We start from the raw sequence: 16,233 nt of genomic DNA, 5'->3' as shown, positions 1-16,233 counted from the left end.
GACCAGACAAAACGAACTGAAATCACACAGAGTGTGACGGTGGTTGGCCGACCATAGAAATAAAAAATGGAAAAGCCAACCACTTAAAACACATTACAAAAATCAGTTTAAAACCGGAGGCCAGAGGCCAGAATCAACACAAAACAATAAAATAAAACAGAAACACTCAGATGAAGGAATAAAAACCCTCTGCCCTAATAAAACGTAAAACTAAGGCAGCCATAACAGGGTCATCAGATAAAATGGCAGGGAGCGTATCAGGCAGCGCAAATGTCTGCCTGACCACAGCTAAAAGGGGGCAGGCCAACAATCAATGGATTATATTACATTTTTGTTTGTTTTGTTTGTTGGATGCAGAGGGTGGACCGTTTTGAATTTCATTTCGCCATTAATATGATATAATTAGCACTTGTTAACGTTATACAATACTGCAATACTGGAATTACACATCTGAAACAACAATATATTCGTAGCTACTTACAATATGTTCCGAAAGACAAAAATATATATTTTTATCATTCTCTCTTACCTCTCTCCCTCCGTCCCTCTCTCTATCTCTCTCTCTTTCTCTCCGTGCGAACATCTCTCGGAAGACTCTAACACTACTGACTGACCGCCGCGTCGTCCTTAACCTCTAGGTCTCACTGGATGCGAATATGGAGGGGCGTGTTGTTAGCACACTGCTCGTCTGCCCGGTGTCAGTCTTCGTGACCGGATCCGATACTTCTCAATAAAGTATCTCCTCAATTTGCCAAACAAGGACTGAGTGAACGACGCTTCCCAACAGCGATCGGCAGACCGGACTGTCACCCGAACAAGTGCTACTCAGACCCGACAGCTCTTAACTTCGGTGATCTGAGGGAAACCGACGTTACCACTGCGGCAAGACTGTTGGCTATTTTTAGTATTAGCTGCCACCGAAAACGAGACAGCAGCATAAAGAGTCTACGGATTGTACACATGTAAACATGCAGTGCCTTGTCGAATGAAAGACACAGACAACATACATACAACTGTTGGAATCTTCATTAATTTTTCGATTAAGAATATCGTTATTGCTAAAAGTGAAATATATAAAATTAAAAAAAAAAAAAAAAAAAACTTAAAAGCCTGTATCCCAGCATATTTATTTGTTTAATGTGTGGGTTTGTTGATTTGGGAGTTGTTACCCTAAATTAGGTAACTCGAAGATTTATGGTAGTAAAAGTTAATGTGCATCATGCAGTAAGGTTGAGAAGCCTCAAATGTTCTTTGTCACTGTCTGGGCTTTGTTCCTGACCATATTAAACACAAGTTTTCTGTGTGAACTAAAATTTCTAGTTGTTTATATACGTTCAATATTTTGCCTTTGTGCAGTTTGTGAAATATAAGTAGAATATTGACTATGATGTCAAAAGCATTACCCCTGTCGTTAATGTAAGTATGGCAGATGTATTGGGGGTGTTGTACCGAAATGCATTGAAATATTTCTTTACTCTAGTTCGATACCTTCGTCCAGTATGGGCCACATACACCAGATGTGTGGTATGGTAATTTTAAAATCAGACAGAGGCACAGGACTTTTAAATTCAGACTACGAACTTCTTTCAAAATTAGTTTGCTGTATCGAAATGAGAAAACGTGCGTAGGTATTGGAGGGTGCAGAATACTGTAAAGAAAAAAAAAAAGAAAAAAATAACTTTGAACTTAACTGCTAAGGTTCAGCGACCGTGTCAGAATTATATTGGAACAAATAAGCCCTCGGTCACAAATATTAAGTGACCGAGGGCTTATTTGTTCTCATATAATACTGTAAAGAAGTCGTTCAATGACAAAATAATATACAGTCTAGAGAAAGGAAGTAAAGCAGACTGGGATGTCAGTAAACAGGGAGGAATAAGAGACAGACAAAAGCATAATAACATACTGATAAGGGATAGAGATAAGTTAATAAATCATCTACATCATCCTATAAATTATGTGAATAAGGATTTTTCAAACAGGGCAGAGAAATTACAACAGAAGCTTCCCAAATGAAGTACAAACCAATAAATAATTTGTAGTAATTGCAATGATGTAACTACTAACAAGAGACTATGAAGTCAGAAGAACTGTAGTAAATTTAAAATATATTAAAAAGTAGTTTTAGATGTTGTACTATTTTTTGTGCTGAAACAATACGTACAGAATATTCAGGCGTCAGTCATTGACGTCAGGGGAATTTCTAGAATATTTGAAACAGGCAACAGTTGTACCTCTATAAAAGGAAGGTAGTGCTGAAGACATAGAAAAAGACCAATGTTGCTGCGGTCTTCGTTATAAAACTTGCATGCATATGAATTTCTAAGTGACCGACAGTTTTAACTCTGAAGTGGCAGAGGAACAGATTCAGCCAAAGTAGAATTCACAACAGTGATAACTGACACTCATGGCAAAGATGAATGTGAAACACGCATATTCTTAGTTTATTCTATGGCTTTTCATACCTGTCATCATCACCCCATTAATTACAATCATTATCTTGCTAATGAGTCGCTTCCAGGATATGTAAAATGTTTGGTGAATAGTGTAGGGCCACCACTTCAAGTAACTGTAAAATTTTAGAGACACAAGTATCAGAATCTAAATACATTAATTTGGAGTTCCTTAGGGCAGGATATTACGACCGATACTGTTCCTGATAAACATCAATTACTTTCTCACTAGTGCCAGTCGTGGAAAAGGTGTCTTTGCCGATGATGGTCATGTTATGCTCACTAAAAGGCAAGAGAATTCCTTGCAGAGAAAGAACAGAAACTTCAAAGAATTCTACAACGTAGATGTTTGCTGCACAAACGGCTCCAAACTGAACTTACCTTTACCGTGATAGAAACAACATTAAACACAAAACAGTATTTTCTACTTTTTGGGGTCATCAGTCTTCTGACTGGTTTGATGCGGCCCGCCACTAATTCCTCTCCTGTGCTAACCTCTTCATCACAGAGCCGCGGCCGGCCGAAGTGGCCGAGCGGTTCTGGGCGCTACAGTCTGGAACCACGCGACCGCTACGGTCGCAGGTTAGAATACTGCCTCGAGCATGGATGTGTATGATGTCCTTAGGTTAGTTAGGTTTAAGTAGTTCTAAGTTCTAGGGTATTGATGACCTCAGCAGTTAAGTCCCGTAGTGCTCAGAGCCATTTGAGTCATGAATCAGAGTTGCACGTGCACCTATGTCCTCTATTATTTGCTTTATCTATTCCAATCTCTGTCATCCTCTACAGTTTTTGCTTTCTACAGCTCCCTCTATTACCATGGAAGCAGTTCCCCCATGTCGTAACAGATGTCCAACGTTCCTGCCCTTCTCATTATCAGTGTTTTATACATATTCCTTTCCTCTCCAATACTGCAGAGGACCTATTCATTTCTTACCTTATCAGTCCACGTAATTTGTAACATTTATCTGTTGCACCACATCTGAAATGCTTCGATTCTATTCTGTTCCGGTTTTCCCACAGTTCACGTTTCACTAACATAAAATGCAGTACTCCAGACGTTCCTCAAATTAATTTCGATATTTGATATTAGTAGACTTCTCTTGGCCAGGAATGCCCTTTTTGCCATTGCTAGTCTGCTTTTGACGTCCTCAAAAAATCAAATGTTAAACTGTGTGTGAAATCTTATGGGACTTAACTGCTAAGGTCATCAGTCCCCAAGCTTACACACTACTTAACCTAAATTATCCTAAGGACAAACACACACACCTATGCCGGAGGGAGGACTCGAACCTCCGCCGGGACCAGCCGTTTTGACGTCCTCCTTGCTCCGTCTTTCACTGTTTATTTTACTACCTAGGTAGTAGAATTCCTTAACTTCTTCTACTTTGTGACCGTCGATCCTGATATTAAGTTTCTCCCTGTCTCATTTGCACTACTTCTTATTATCTTCGTCTTCCTTCGATTTTCTCTCAGTCAGTACTCTGTACTCACTAGATCGTACATTCCATTAAGCAGATCATATAATTCTTCTTCACTTTCACTCAGGATAGCAATTTCATCAGCGAATTGTATCATTGATATCAGTTCACCTTGAATTTTAATTCCACTTCTGAACCTTTCATTTATTTCCAACATTGCTTCCTCGATGTACAGATTGAACAGTAGGGGCGAAAGACTACATCCTTGTGTTACGCCCTTCTTAATACGAGCACTTCGTTCTTGGTCGTCCACTCTTTTTATTCCCTTTTGGCTTTTGTACATATTGTACTGTATATGACCCGTCTCTGCCGGCCGTTGTGGCCGAGCGGTTCTAGGCGCTTCAGTCTGGAACCACGCGACCGCTACGGTCTCAGGTTCGAATCCTGCCTCGGGCATGGCTGTGTATGATGTCCTTAGGTTAGTTAGGTTTAAGTAGTTCTTAGTTCTAGGGGACTGATGACCTCAGAACATAAGTCCCATAGTGCTCAGAGCCATTTTGAACCCATTAACTAGATTAGTCTTTCGGTTTCAACTTGCAGCAATGATTTTAGAAATTTGCATGGAAGGTTTTCAATGTTTTCTGCCTTATTTAATTTCAAGCCTTGCAGAGCTTTTTTAAGTTCTGACTCTTTTATTGGATCTTCTATGTCAACCATACTAGCTACACTTCCTTCTTCTATTATGTTATCAGACAAGTCATCCCTCCTAGAGGCTTTCAGTGTTGGCCTTCCACGAATCCGCTTTCTCGTAACAGTGGAATTCCCATTGCACTTATAAGGTCACCATTGTTACTTATAAATTCACCGAAGGCTGTTTTGACTTTTCTATACGATGAATCAGTCCTCCCGACGATCATTCATTCATCAGTTCCCTCACATCTCGTCTGCAGCCATTTCACCTTGTCTGTTCTTTGCTTCCTACTTATATTATTCCTAAGTGACATTTATAACTGAAATATTTCATCTTTAACCCAAGGTTTCGTTACTGTTATCTTCCTTGTAACTACGTTTGACTATTCAACATCGGCACTTGCCATGTTTAGAGTTGTCGACTCAACTTAAACTGAACTACCTACTCTGGTGTTCGTCATAGAAGTATCCTCATCCTTAGTAAACTTCAGACGTGTCTCATAATTCCTCAGTACTTCAGAGTACCACTTCTTTCCACATTAATTCTTCGTGACAGTTATCGTAAACTTCTGTTTACTCTTTATCATTACTAACTTGTGATGTGAGTCGACACCTGCTCTTGGGTATTCCTTGCAGGCTAATACCTCATTGCTGAATCTCTGCCTGACCATAACGTAACCTACCGGGAATCATCCCGTACGTTCCGGCGTTTTCCAAGTGCACCTTTTCCTTTTGTGATTCTTGAACCGAGTATTCCCTATTAACAGCTGAAATTTGTGGAAGAACTCAGTAAATCATTCTCCTCTCTCATTCCTACTACCAAGCCCATATTCTTCTGTAACACTTTCTCAAATCCTATATGTATATGTATATGTTGACGGTAATGGTTTCCTGCCGATTCTGGCGAGTTCACGGTAAACTACTTTCTGCCCTACCTTTTTATTGGCAAAGAATGCTACTCTCGTTCTACTCTTCTCTCCTGCTGTTTATATTACCCATATTCGTCCGATCAGAAATCCTTGCCTTCTTTCCATATCACTTCAATGAGCCTCACCACATTTAGACCGAGCCTTAGTGTTTTCTCTACTAGGCTCAAACTTCTCACATTCGATGCTCCGACTCGCAGAATGTTTTCCCTTCGTTGCTTATTCCACGTACTTCTCATGGTCGTCTCCCCCTTGGCATTTACTGTATCTCCCCGAGGTCCGACTGGGGCTAGTAGGGAATCTTTTGCCGATGGAGAGATCACCCATGACATTTTTTTTAGTTTAGAGATCACATGTACTATAGATACACATGAAGTCAGGTTCAGAAATTTCCAATCCTTAGAACTACAAGCAAACGCAGAGAACTTCGAGAGTCGGAAAAATCCGTCAATCAGCTGCAAGTAATGTTTTAATGGAACCCTTCATCTCGATTTCGATAGTTTTAAAGTAGTCTTCTTAGAAAGGTATACTGAACCTTGTTACATTACGGCTAATATAGTACAATATTAGCATGTAATATAACAAGATCTGTCAAACATTCTGAAGAAGACAGCTTTAAAATTGTCGAAAGAAGATCAAGGGTTACAAGAACTCTTTATTGATAACTCATTGGCTGATTTTCAACCCCTCCAAATTTACCGTCGTACAGTTGCTGAATTTACAGCAATGTTAACGATTTTAAAACGCAAATAATTTGAGAGCAGGTGATTGCGGAAGCAGATGGACAAACAAGAAACGAATGATGTACTGCTACCAGATATGGTACAACAAGTGGTTTTTACGGCAGTACTCGGAAAGCAACTCCACAGATATGTTGTAATAAGTTATTACAAGTGCGGAATTTTGTAGAGTGACTTGAAAAAGGAAACTTAGAATGGCCGCAGTTCAGTGTCGTTATGAATGAAAAGCATCTGGACTTAAAAGACGGGAATAGTAGCTGACGTAAGGGGAAGAGAAAGAAAAATGCATTTTAAAGGAACCGGTAGAAAAAACTCTCTATAATTCCGAAAATTGCACTATCAAAACGAAATAGTTGAGTGATTTCAACATTGCACCAAGTATGTTATTCGTACAAATACAGATAGCATTGAGGCTTCAGGACTGTCAGTGGTGCCTAAGAATTCAGTATAATGTGCTAGTACTAGCGTATCGTGGAACGGAAGTTGAGCCTTTATCCGTGTAGTCTTGGAAAGAAGTTAGGGAAGTGCGTTGGGACACTTGCTGCTTATTTTTTATAATAATAACCCGACAGACAACGCACTGCTTCCCAAGTGGGAAGGCGTGCCAGACCCTGGCACGAATACGCCCGGTACACCACAATTACTCTTCCAAGCAAACATCGGGGTTACATTCGTCTGGAATGAGACGTTCCTGGGGGAGTCCACGGGGGGCGGCACCGCACAATAATCCTGGGTTCGGTGTGGGGCGGTGGTGGGGTGAGTGGACTGCTGTAGCCTGTTGTGCAGTTATGTACCACTGAGGGCTACGGCGGAGACGAAGCTTCTCCGTCTTTTCTAGGTCCCCAGTTCAATACTTATATACATACATGCATACATACATGCTATACGTTGAAGACGATGCCATCATCTGTAATGATGTTCTACCTAGTAAAAGTTACAGAAATATTCTGTCTTGACAAGGTTTAAAAGTGGTGCAAAGACTGGAAACTTGCTTTGAATGCTGAAAAGTGTTAAAATGTGCAGTTCAAAGCTTAGTGTCCTCTGAGGAACAATTACAATCTGGCAAGCCATATATACAGGGCAGTCAAATAAAAACCAGACAGATCGAAAAAGTAAATTAAGTCAATCGTTTAATATATCATTAGTAACAGTCGTAGATTGTTAATATGTTTATCCCGCAGTGAGACAAGACGATCAATGACTTAATAGGAAAATATTTGTGGTTGCCTACGGAACCATGATTGTATCCAGGTGTGCACCTCTTGTATGGGGACCATGCGAACTTCTCTTCGTCGATTTGATTCATACTGACAGGCTGTGCAGAATACGATTAGCCGCCGGCCGAAGTGGCCGTGCGGTTCTAGGCGCTGCAGTCTGGAACCGCGAGACCGCTACGGTCGCAGGTTCGAATCCTGCCTCGGTCGTGGATGTGTGTGATGTCCTTAGTTTAGTTAGGTTTAAGTAGTTCTAAGTTGTGGGGGACTAATGACCTCAGAAGTTGAGTCCCATAGAGCTCAGAGCCATTTGAACCATTTGAACGATTAGCCCTTCAACTTATGTAAATAGCAAACTGTTTTCCAAAAAATCGACGTTGAACAATTAACGTATACTTACGAAGTTTGTCTGGTCGTTAGTAGCCAAGGACTCTGCAGCCAAGCGAATAAGTGCTTAGTTTCATAAGCGCGAGGTCTGTACATCGAATCTTGCTTTCATTGCTCTGATTTATTCATTCCGACGTAATTCTAACAACAGATGTGCGTGGTATGTCGAGAAATTGTATGATAACCGAGAACCGCTTACGAATGTAACGAAAGTTTGTTTTATGATAGACACATTGAAAAAAAATGCACATTAAACGATTCGGCATTCATTACAATTGCTGTATGTCGCAATAATTAGTGCTTACCATGTTTCTATGATCAGTATCTTCCTGATTCGTACCGTGCTCCACAGGGTACACATTATACTTGCCACGCATATAAATAAAATAATATAAATAAAATTAATATATTGATTTGATTGAAAGTTATTGTGTATCCATTGTTTTACAATCTTATTATCAAAATGTCTTCTTCTGTTTCCAGGATAAAGATTATGAGAATAAGTAATGAATAATTGAACAATGGCAGCTCGCTAATTCAAATGGCTCCGAGCACTATGGGACTTAACATCTGAGGTCATCAGTCCCCTTAGAACTTAGAACTACTTAAACCTAACTAACCTAAGGACATCACACACATCCATGCCCGAGGCAGGATTCGAACCTGCGACAGTAGCAGTCGCGCGGTTCCGGACTGAGCGCCTAGAACCGCTTGACCACCGCGGCCGGCAGTTCGCTAATTCATGAGTAACAGATGTGAAGAAACAAAAGGAAGGACAGATTCATGTATCTCGCGCTACTTAAACTAACCGCTTAACATGGTCTTCTGCGGTCTTCTTGAGTACTAACTGTCATGCGAAACAGATAAATACGCGTAGAATGTTCAGACTCAGTTATCTTGAAAACAGTTGAGAGTTACTTCTTCTTGGTCACATATGGTGAAGTCGTAGTCGTGCTCTACACGTCCTGACAGTACGAATCAGATCGATAAGGGTAAGTTCGTACGGTCCCCTTGTTAGAGAGAAGCAAATCGACGGCTACGAATATGGAAATCGCACAGCGGCAGATTTCAGTGAATGGGGAATATGTAAGGGCATCGCAGCGAAACTTTTGTGGCGTGGTGGGCCGGCGGTAACCTTCAACAGAATGGCGCCGTCCGTCAGTATTCCTAGGCGTCTGGATTTGATGGCGCTCTTCAGTTTTTGCAAAATGTCCACGTACAGCTGTGCCTTAACTGAAGCATGCCAACAAGTCCAAACGATGAGGAATGTTGATGAACGGAATCATTCTGCTGCAGGGCAATGCGCTGGCCCAAGTGGTGCGAGGGCTGTTTCCATTAAACTGCACATGTTTTACTGGGAAGCCCTTACACATTGGGTCAAAATCTTTCCACATGCGAGTTCCACATTTTTGAGCCCTGAAGAAAGACCTTCATGATGTCTGTTTGCTTCGGACGAAGGAGTGCACGCCTGGGTACAATCATGATTCAGCAGGCTACCGAAAACATTTTCCATGATGAAACTAAACCCTTTTTCTCGCTGTGATATAAATGTATTCACTGTTATGGCGATTACTTTTGAATTAATGAACAGTTTATTTAGTCTTCTCCCATGTATCTCGTTTTCATATGACTAAATCTTATAAATAAACAGAAGAGCCAAACAGAAGAGCCACCTGCTAAAAAATGAGTGACTCATCTTTGGAACGGTATACAGCAGTGATTATGTGTGGCTCGGATTTCATACTCTCTAGGTAGGTACACTATGTGATCGAAATTACCCGCACACCTACTTCCAGGTGTTCCTTATCAGCGGCCTGAGTAGTTATTAGAGGTCCATAGCAGAATGTGGCCCTCCGCGGAACTGAAGAACTTCGAACGTGGACAGGTGATTGGGTGTCATTTGTGACACACGTCTGTATGAGAGATTTCTACACTCCTAAACTTCCCAAGGTCCACTGTTTCCGATGTGATAGTGAAGTAGAAACGTGAAGGGACACGTGTAGCATAAAGGTGTACAGGCCGACTTCGTCTGTTGACTGACAGAGACCGCCGACAGTTAAAGAGGCTCGTAATGTGTAGTAGGCAGACATCTATCTAGACCATTACATAGGAATTCCAAACTGTATCAGGATTCGCTGCAAGTACTATGAGAGTCAGGCAGGAGGTGAGAAAACTTGGATTTCATGGTCAAGCAGCTGCTCATAAGCCTGTCACGCCGGTAAATGCCAAACGAAACCTCGCATGGTGAAAGGAGCGTCAACATTGGATGATTGATAGTGAAAAAAACGTTGTATGGTGTGACGAATCACAGTACACAATGTGACAATCCGATGGCATGGTGTGAGTATGGCGAACGCCCGGTGAACGTCATCTGAAAGCGTGTGCTGTGCCAACAGTAAAATTCTGAGGCGGTGGTGTTATGGTGTGGCGGTGTTTTTCATGGAGGGAGCTTGCACCCCTTATTGTTTTGCGTGACGCTATCACATCACAGGCCTGCATTGATGTTTTAAGCACCCTCTCGTTTCCCATTGTTGGAGAGGCAATTCGGCGATGGCGATTGCATCTGTCAACACGATCGATCACCTGTTTATAATGCACGATCTGTGGCGAGGTGGTTACATGGCAATAACATCCCTATAATGTACTGGCCTGCACAGAGTCCTTACCTGAATCCTATAGAACACCATTGGGATGGTTTGGAACGCCGACTTCGTTCCAGGCCTCACCGACCGACATCGATACCTCTCCTCACTGGAGCACTCCGTGACGAATAAGCTACCATTCCCCAAGAAATCTTCCAGCACCTGATTAAACGTATGCCTGCGAGAGTGGAATCTGTCATCTAGGCTAAGGGTGGGCCAACATCATACTGAATTCTAGCATTACCGATGGAGGGCGCCACCAACTTGTAAGTCGTTTTCAGCCAGGTGTCCGGAACTTTTGATCACATAGTGTAGGTAGGCTAAAGGTATGCGATACCAAACTGCAACGTACAGATGATGTAATTCCCATGTATTAAAGGCTGGTGGTTGGTGGATGTGGAGCTGGCATACGAAATCATCACAGATGTGTTCCATCGAGTTCAGTTCAGGGGAATTTGGTATCAAATTAGCCTGAATACATTATCGTGCCTTTTAAACTACTGTAGTACGCTTCTGTCCTCGTGACATCAACTGTTACCATGCTGGAAGATGCCGTTGCCTTTGTGGAAGGCCAATGTTCTCCGATGATACTATACCGCATGCACTGTAGAAAAATACAAGATGACTAAGACAGAATTTCTGTTTGGCGTGATGAAGGGTAACTTGCTCTGAAAAAAAAAAATGTACAGATGAGTAGGAAAAAAATCCTCTAATGTTTGAATACAGTGTTGTGGTGCACTGCTGGACACAGTCACGTTGATTAAATATCTAGACGTAACGCCGTAAAGAGATATGAAATGTGACAAGCAAGCACAGACGGTAACAAGAAAGGCAAATGGTCGACCTCAGTTTACTGGGAGAAGTTTATGAAAGTGTACAAAGGAGACCACGTATAGAATAATTGTGGGACCCATTCTTCAGTACGGCTCGAATGTTTGAGCGTCCCACAACTCCAGATTAAAGGAAGACATCCAAGCAATTCTGAGGCGTGCAGCCAAATTTGTTATCGTGAGTATTAGGAGGATGCTTCGTGAACTCAATTGGGAATCTTTGGAGGGAAGGCAGCTTTCTTTCCGCTTACACTATTGAAGAAATTTAGAGAACAGGCTTTTGTAGATGACTGTAGAAAGAGTCTACTGGAGCAAAAGTACACATAGCATAAGGACCCCCAAGAGGAGGTACGAGAAATTAGGAATTCTACGAAGGTAAACGCACAAGAGAGGTAGTTCTGACTTTGCGGTTGATAATGGAACTAAGGCTAAAGAAAAATTGCGGCAGGTCCATAGGATTTGCCAACCTGGAAAAAGCGTTCGAGGATGCAAAATGCTGCAAGATGTTCGAAATTCTGGAAAAAAGGCGCAAGCTATAGGGAAAGACGAGTGATATACAATATTTAAAAAGCGAAGAGGGAACAATAAAAATGGAAGACTAAGAACGAAGTACTCGGATCAAAAAGGCCATAAGAGAGGGATGCAATCTTTCGCCTCTGTACATCGAAAAAGCAATGATGGAAATAAAAGAAAGGCTCGGGAGTAGAATTAAAATTCAAGGTGAAACGATGAGATTCGCTGATGCCGTTGGCTTCCTCAGTGAAAGTGAAAATGATTTAGAGAACGTGTTCTACGGAAAGAACAGTCTAAGTGTGTAGCTTACAGACTGAAAGTAAATAGAAGAAAGACGAAAGTAATGAAAAGTAGCAGAAATGAGAACAGCGAGAAACTTAACATCAGGACTGGGAATTACAAAGTACAAAAAGTTAAGGAACCCTTCTACCTAGACAGTAAATTACCGGTGACAGACGGAGCAAAGAGGACATAAAAAGGAGAGTAACACGCAAAAAGGGCATTCTTGGCGAATAGAAGTCTACTGGTAACAAACATAGGCCTCTATTTCAGGAAGAAATTTCTGAGAATGTACGTTTAGAGCAGAACGCTGTATGGTAATGAAACATGGACTGCGGGTAAATAAGAATAGAAGAGAATCGAAGTAGTTGAGATCTGGTGCTACAGGGAAATGTTGAAAATCACGTGGACTGATCAAGCAAGGAATGAGGAGGTTCCGTGCAGAATCGACGATGGAATGAATAATGGGAAACATTGACAAGAAAAAGGGGCAGAATGGTAGGACATGTGTTAAGACATCAGAGAATAACTTACAATTTACTAGATGGAGCAGCAGAAGATAGAAACTGTGCAGGAAGTTAAAGATAGGAACTGTCCAGCAAATAACCCCCGATGTAGGTTGTAAGTTCTACTCTACGTTGACACAGGAGAGCAATTCGTGGCTAATCATATTAAACCTGTCAGAAGATAGATGATGCATAAAAAGAAGTTGGCATATAGGCAGTCGTTTTTCCTCCGCTGTATTTGCGTCTGCAACAGGAAAGGAAATGACTGATTGTGGTACAAGGCAACCTCCACCACGCACCACACTTTGGTTTGCGAAGTATGTATGTCTAGTTGTCGGCGGTCGTCATCTGGTGCTGTGTAAAACATTGAATGATCGCTGAACACAGTGCGACGCCATTCATTAGTAGTTCGTTTATCACAATCACTGCACCACTCAAAATGAATGTGTTTGTGTTGTCGTGTTGACGATAGGCTTCTCCCTAGCCTCCAGCCAATGTTGTGGTACGACACAGAATGTTTCTGGGAGCCCATTACTTGTTCTCGGAAGGGCTAGAACAGAGGTGAAGACGTTATAATGAGGTTAGATCAATAAACGGTGGTCGTTCCTTTTGGTGGTTATACGTGGCTGGCCGGAACTTTGACTAAGAGAATGCCGGCGCTCCCGTTTCAATGCAGTCCAACATCGAGCCGCTGTCACACTTGAATGACTCACAAATCACGATTCTGCACAATTGGACCAGCCAGTCAAGTGGAACCCGCAATGAGGCCACTTAAAAACTCTTGCTGCTAACAGTTTTTCACACGAGTGCACAGCATAGTATTCATTCATCATCTCACTCTATTCACAAACTTTATGTACTGTATCAGCTCTGCTAAAATCACTAAACACAAAGAATACTAATGTATTACCCATCGATAGTGTGCAAAAGTACGTAGTTATACTAACATCCGACCATGTCTTTCAGGTGCTTTACTTTTTTTGTCAAGCAGTGCATTTCGTATAGCTTCTTGTTCCAAAGACCACACACCAATTTCTTCTCCCACACGTGATCGTAAGGACGTAGCCCTACAAACCGACGCACAAATGACATCTTCCTAATGTGAAGTCTATAGCTGTATCTTCAGACAGGACAATTGTATAACGACTGACCGCAGCCTCTTTCTGTGCTTAAGCTTTCTCTGGATATGATACCGCAGGTTGCCACGTAGCTCGGCAGTTGACGTTCTTGTGCGTTAACAGTTTTCCAGTAACTAGCATCGAACCAGAGCCCACAGTTTGGAACTCTCATACGCAGCCTGCTGTGTAAATTATGCGAAAGACCTAGTCCGACTAGACGGGTCATCAGTGTTCTGACTGGTTTTCCGTAACCTTTCACCATTAATAACGCATTTTTCTTGTAGACACACATTATGAAGCACTGACTGGTTTTATGTAACCTGGTACCAGTAATAAGGCATTTTTCTTGTAGATACACATTATCAATCTCCGTCGCCTTCTGAATCGTCATTTTGTTGATTATTAGCAACTATTCTCTCATTTAGGGACCGTTTCCCACCCCAAAGATGTGTTCTTTGAAACTCTTGCATCAACGCCTTCTTCGAGAATGTTGTTTACGGAATGAAGATGACTCGTTTTAGTGAAAGTCAACCTTCATAACATACAGCCAAAAGTAAGAGCGAGGAAAGTTAGAATATGATGTCTCTTTGTCAACAAAGTCACAAGTGGCGAACGCTAAGCCAGATAAGGTTCGGGGGTAATCAGTTGTGTTAAGCTGTGAAAAGAAAGTAGGAAGGAAGTTTATACAGACGTCTATCCGGAGAGTTGAACCTAGTGTCATCTGAATACCACTGTGATGCCATAGGAACTGTTTCACATATCCCACTAATATTAAAAGTTCACAATATTATATATGGCTAGTACGAATCCTTGTTACAAGCTAGGCACACATTAGTTCCTGAGAACATAAGGAGTATGAAAACTCAGTACACGATTGTGTGTGTTAGTTACGTAAAAAGTTTTAGGGATTAAAATCACCAAGTTTTATATAAATATCCAACATACATTCAGTGGGTGAACTTTACTCGCTTCATTTTTCACGAATGGTTGTGTAGTATTGACACTTGCGTGTGGAATAGTAGTAGACAATGGGTATAGAAATTACGTCAAAGCACATTGCCACGGAAACTACGCTGAGCATTGTTAAATGTCTATATAAGGAAAGACGCTACGGAATATTGCCAGAGTTATGGAGACATGTCACTGCAAGTAGACGACATGCTTCAGGCACTAACGTATTTCGACGCCGCCGCAGTGTACAAGCCGCTGGATGGGCTGACGATATGGAGGTGGCGTCATCGATGCTGTATGCGAACTACGCGAAGGTATGCGCCATGGTGTTTGAGCATGTACGAGTTCCCACGATTCACGGTTGACTGTTCGTCATGTATGCGCTTTTTTTCAGTGCCTTGCTCATGTGCGCTCTTTTTCTTTCCAGAGCCTAGGATTCATCTGAGAACGATAACGCCGCCACTGTGTCGGTCGAACACGAAAAGCGGAGGTGACGGTGACTAAGCTGTTGTCAGACTGCAGAAGAGCGGAGGTGACGGTGTGTAAGCTGTTTTCAGACTACACGAAGGTATACCGTAGTGTATGAGCATGTATGAACTCCCATGATTCGCAATTAACATTTGATATATGAACTCCCACGATTCGCAGTTAACATTTGTTCATGTACGCTTGTTTTTTTTTTCCAGAGCCCTGGATTTTACTACAGTTACGATGCCGCCGACGTATACAAGTCACTGATAGCGCAAACGCTGAGGGGATGGCGGCGTGGAAGACGTTCGCGACCGATACGAAGGGATGCTGCTGTGTTTGACCACGTGCGAGCTCCCACGACGAAGTTATCTTTTGCTCATGTACACTCCTCTTTTTCAGAGCCTTGTATTCATCGGAATACGACGCCGCCCCCATATACAAGTCGCTGGAAGTGAAAAAGCTGAGGGGGTGACGGCTTTGAAGCTGCTTTCAATCAACACATAAATACGCCGTGGTGTCTGACAGCTTAGGCCGTTACAAGACTCAAGACGGGCGCAGAAGATGGCATCTGCATGCAGAATCACCAGACTCTATGCACATTAAAATAAAATGAAAGTAAACTAAAAAAAGTGAAACTGCTTTTGTACAATAAAACAAAATAAAATAGAACAAATGAAAAAAGTTAACTGCTTTTGTTCTGCAATTTCGATAGGCATATGGGAGAAAAACGTTTACAGGTGGTAATGAGAATTTTCACCAGAGATTCAAAAAATAGTTTCTCTCAGACTAATAAATACAACTGTTGTAAGTTGAAATACGAAAACTGCATCCTTTCTGTGTACAGTAGCGGTAAACGAATGGCAAAAGCGGCAGCAGTATGAGGCTCTTTTTACTTGCAAATCAAACCTCTAATCAAATAAGACACGACTCAGAGTGGAAGAATTATTTTACATTCGTTGATTACATCTGTGTCACTAATTAACGTCCTTCCCTGAACGTTTCTGTGACGAGCATACAAAGCCACATGTTGCTATGATGTATGTGCTGTCTCTGTTCTTATAGGTCACATAATTCAGATTTTGTGAAGATTATAAG

The sequence above is a fragment of the Schistocerca serialis genome, chromosome 7 (genome assembly GCF_023864345.2).
Source record: "Schistocerca serialis cubense isolate TAMUIC-IGC-003099 chromosome 7, iqSchSeri2.2, whole genome shotgun sequence".
Lineage (NCBI taxonomy): Eukaryota > Metazoa > Arthropoda > Insecta > Orthoptera > Acrididae > Schistocerca > Schistocerca serialis.
Note: the sequence above shows the minus strand (reverse complement) of the source record.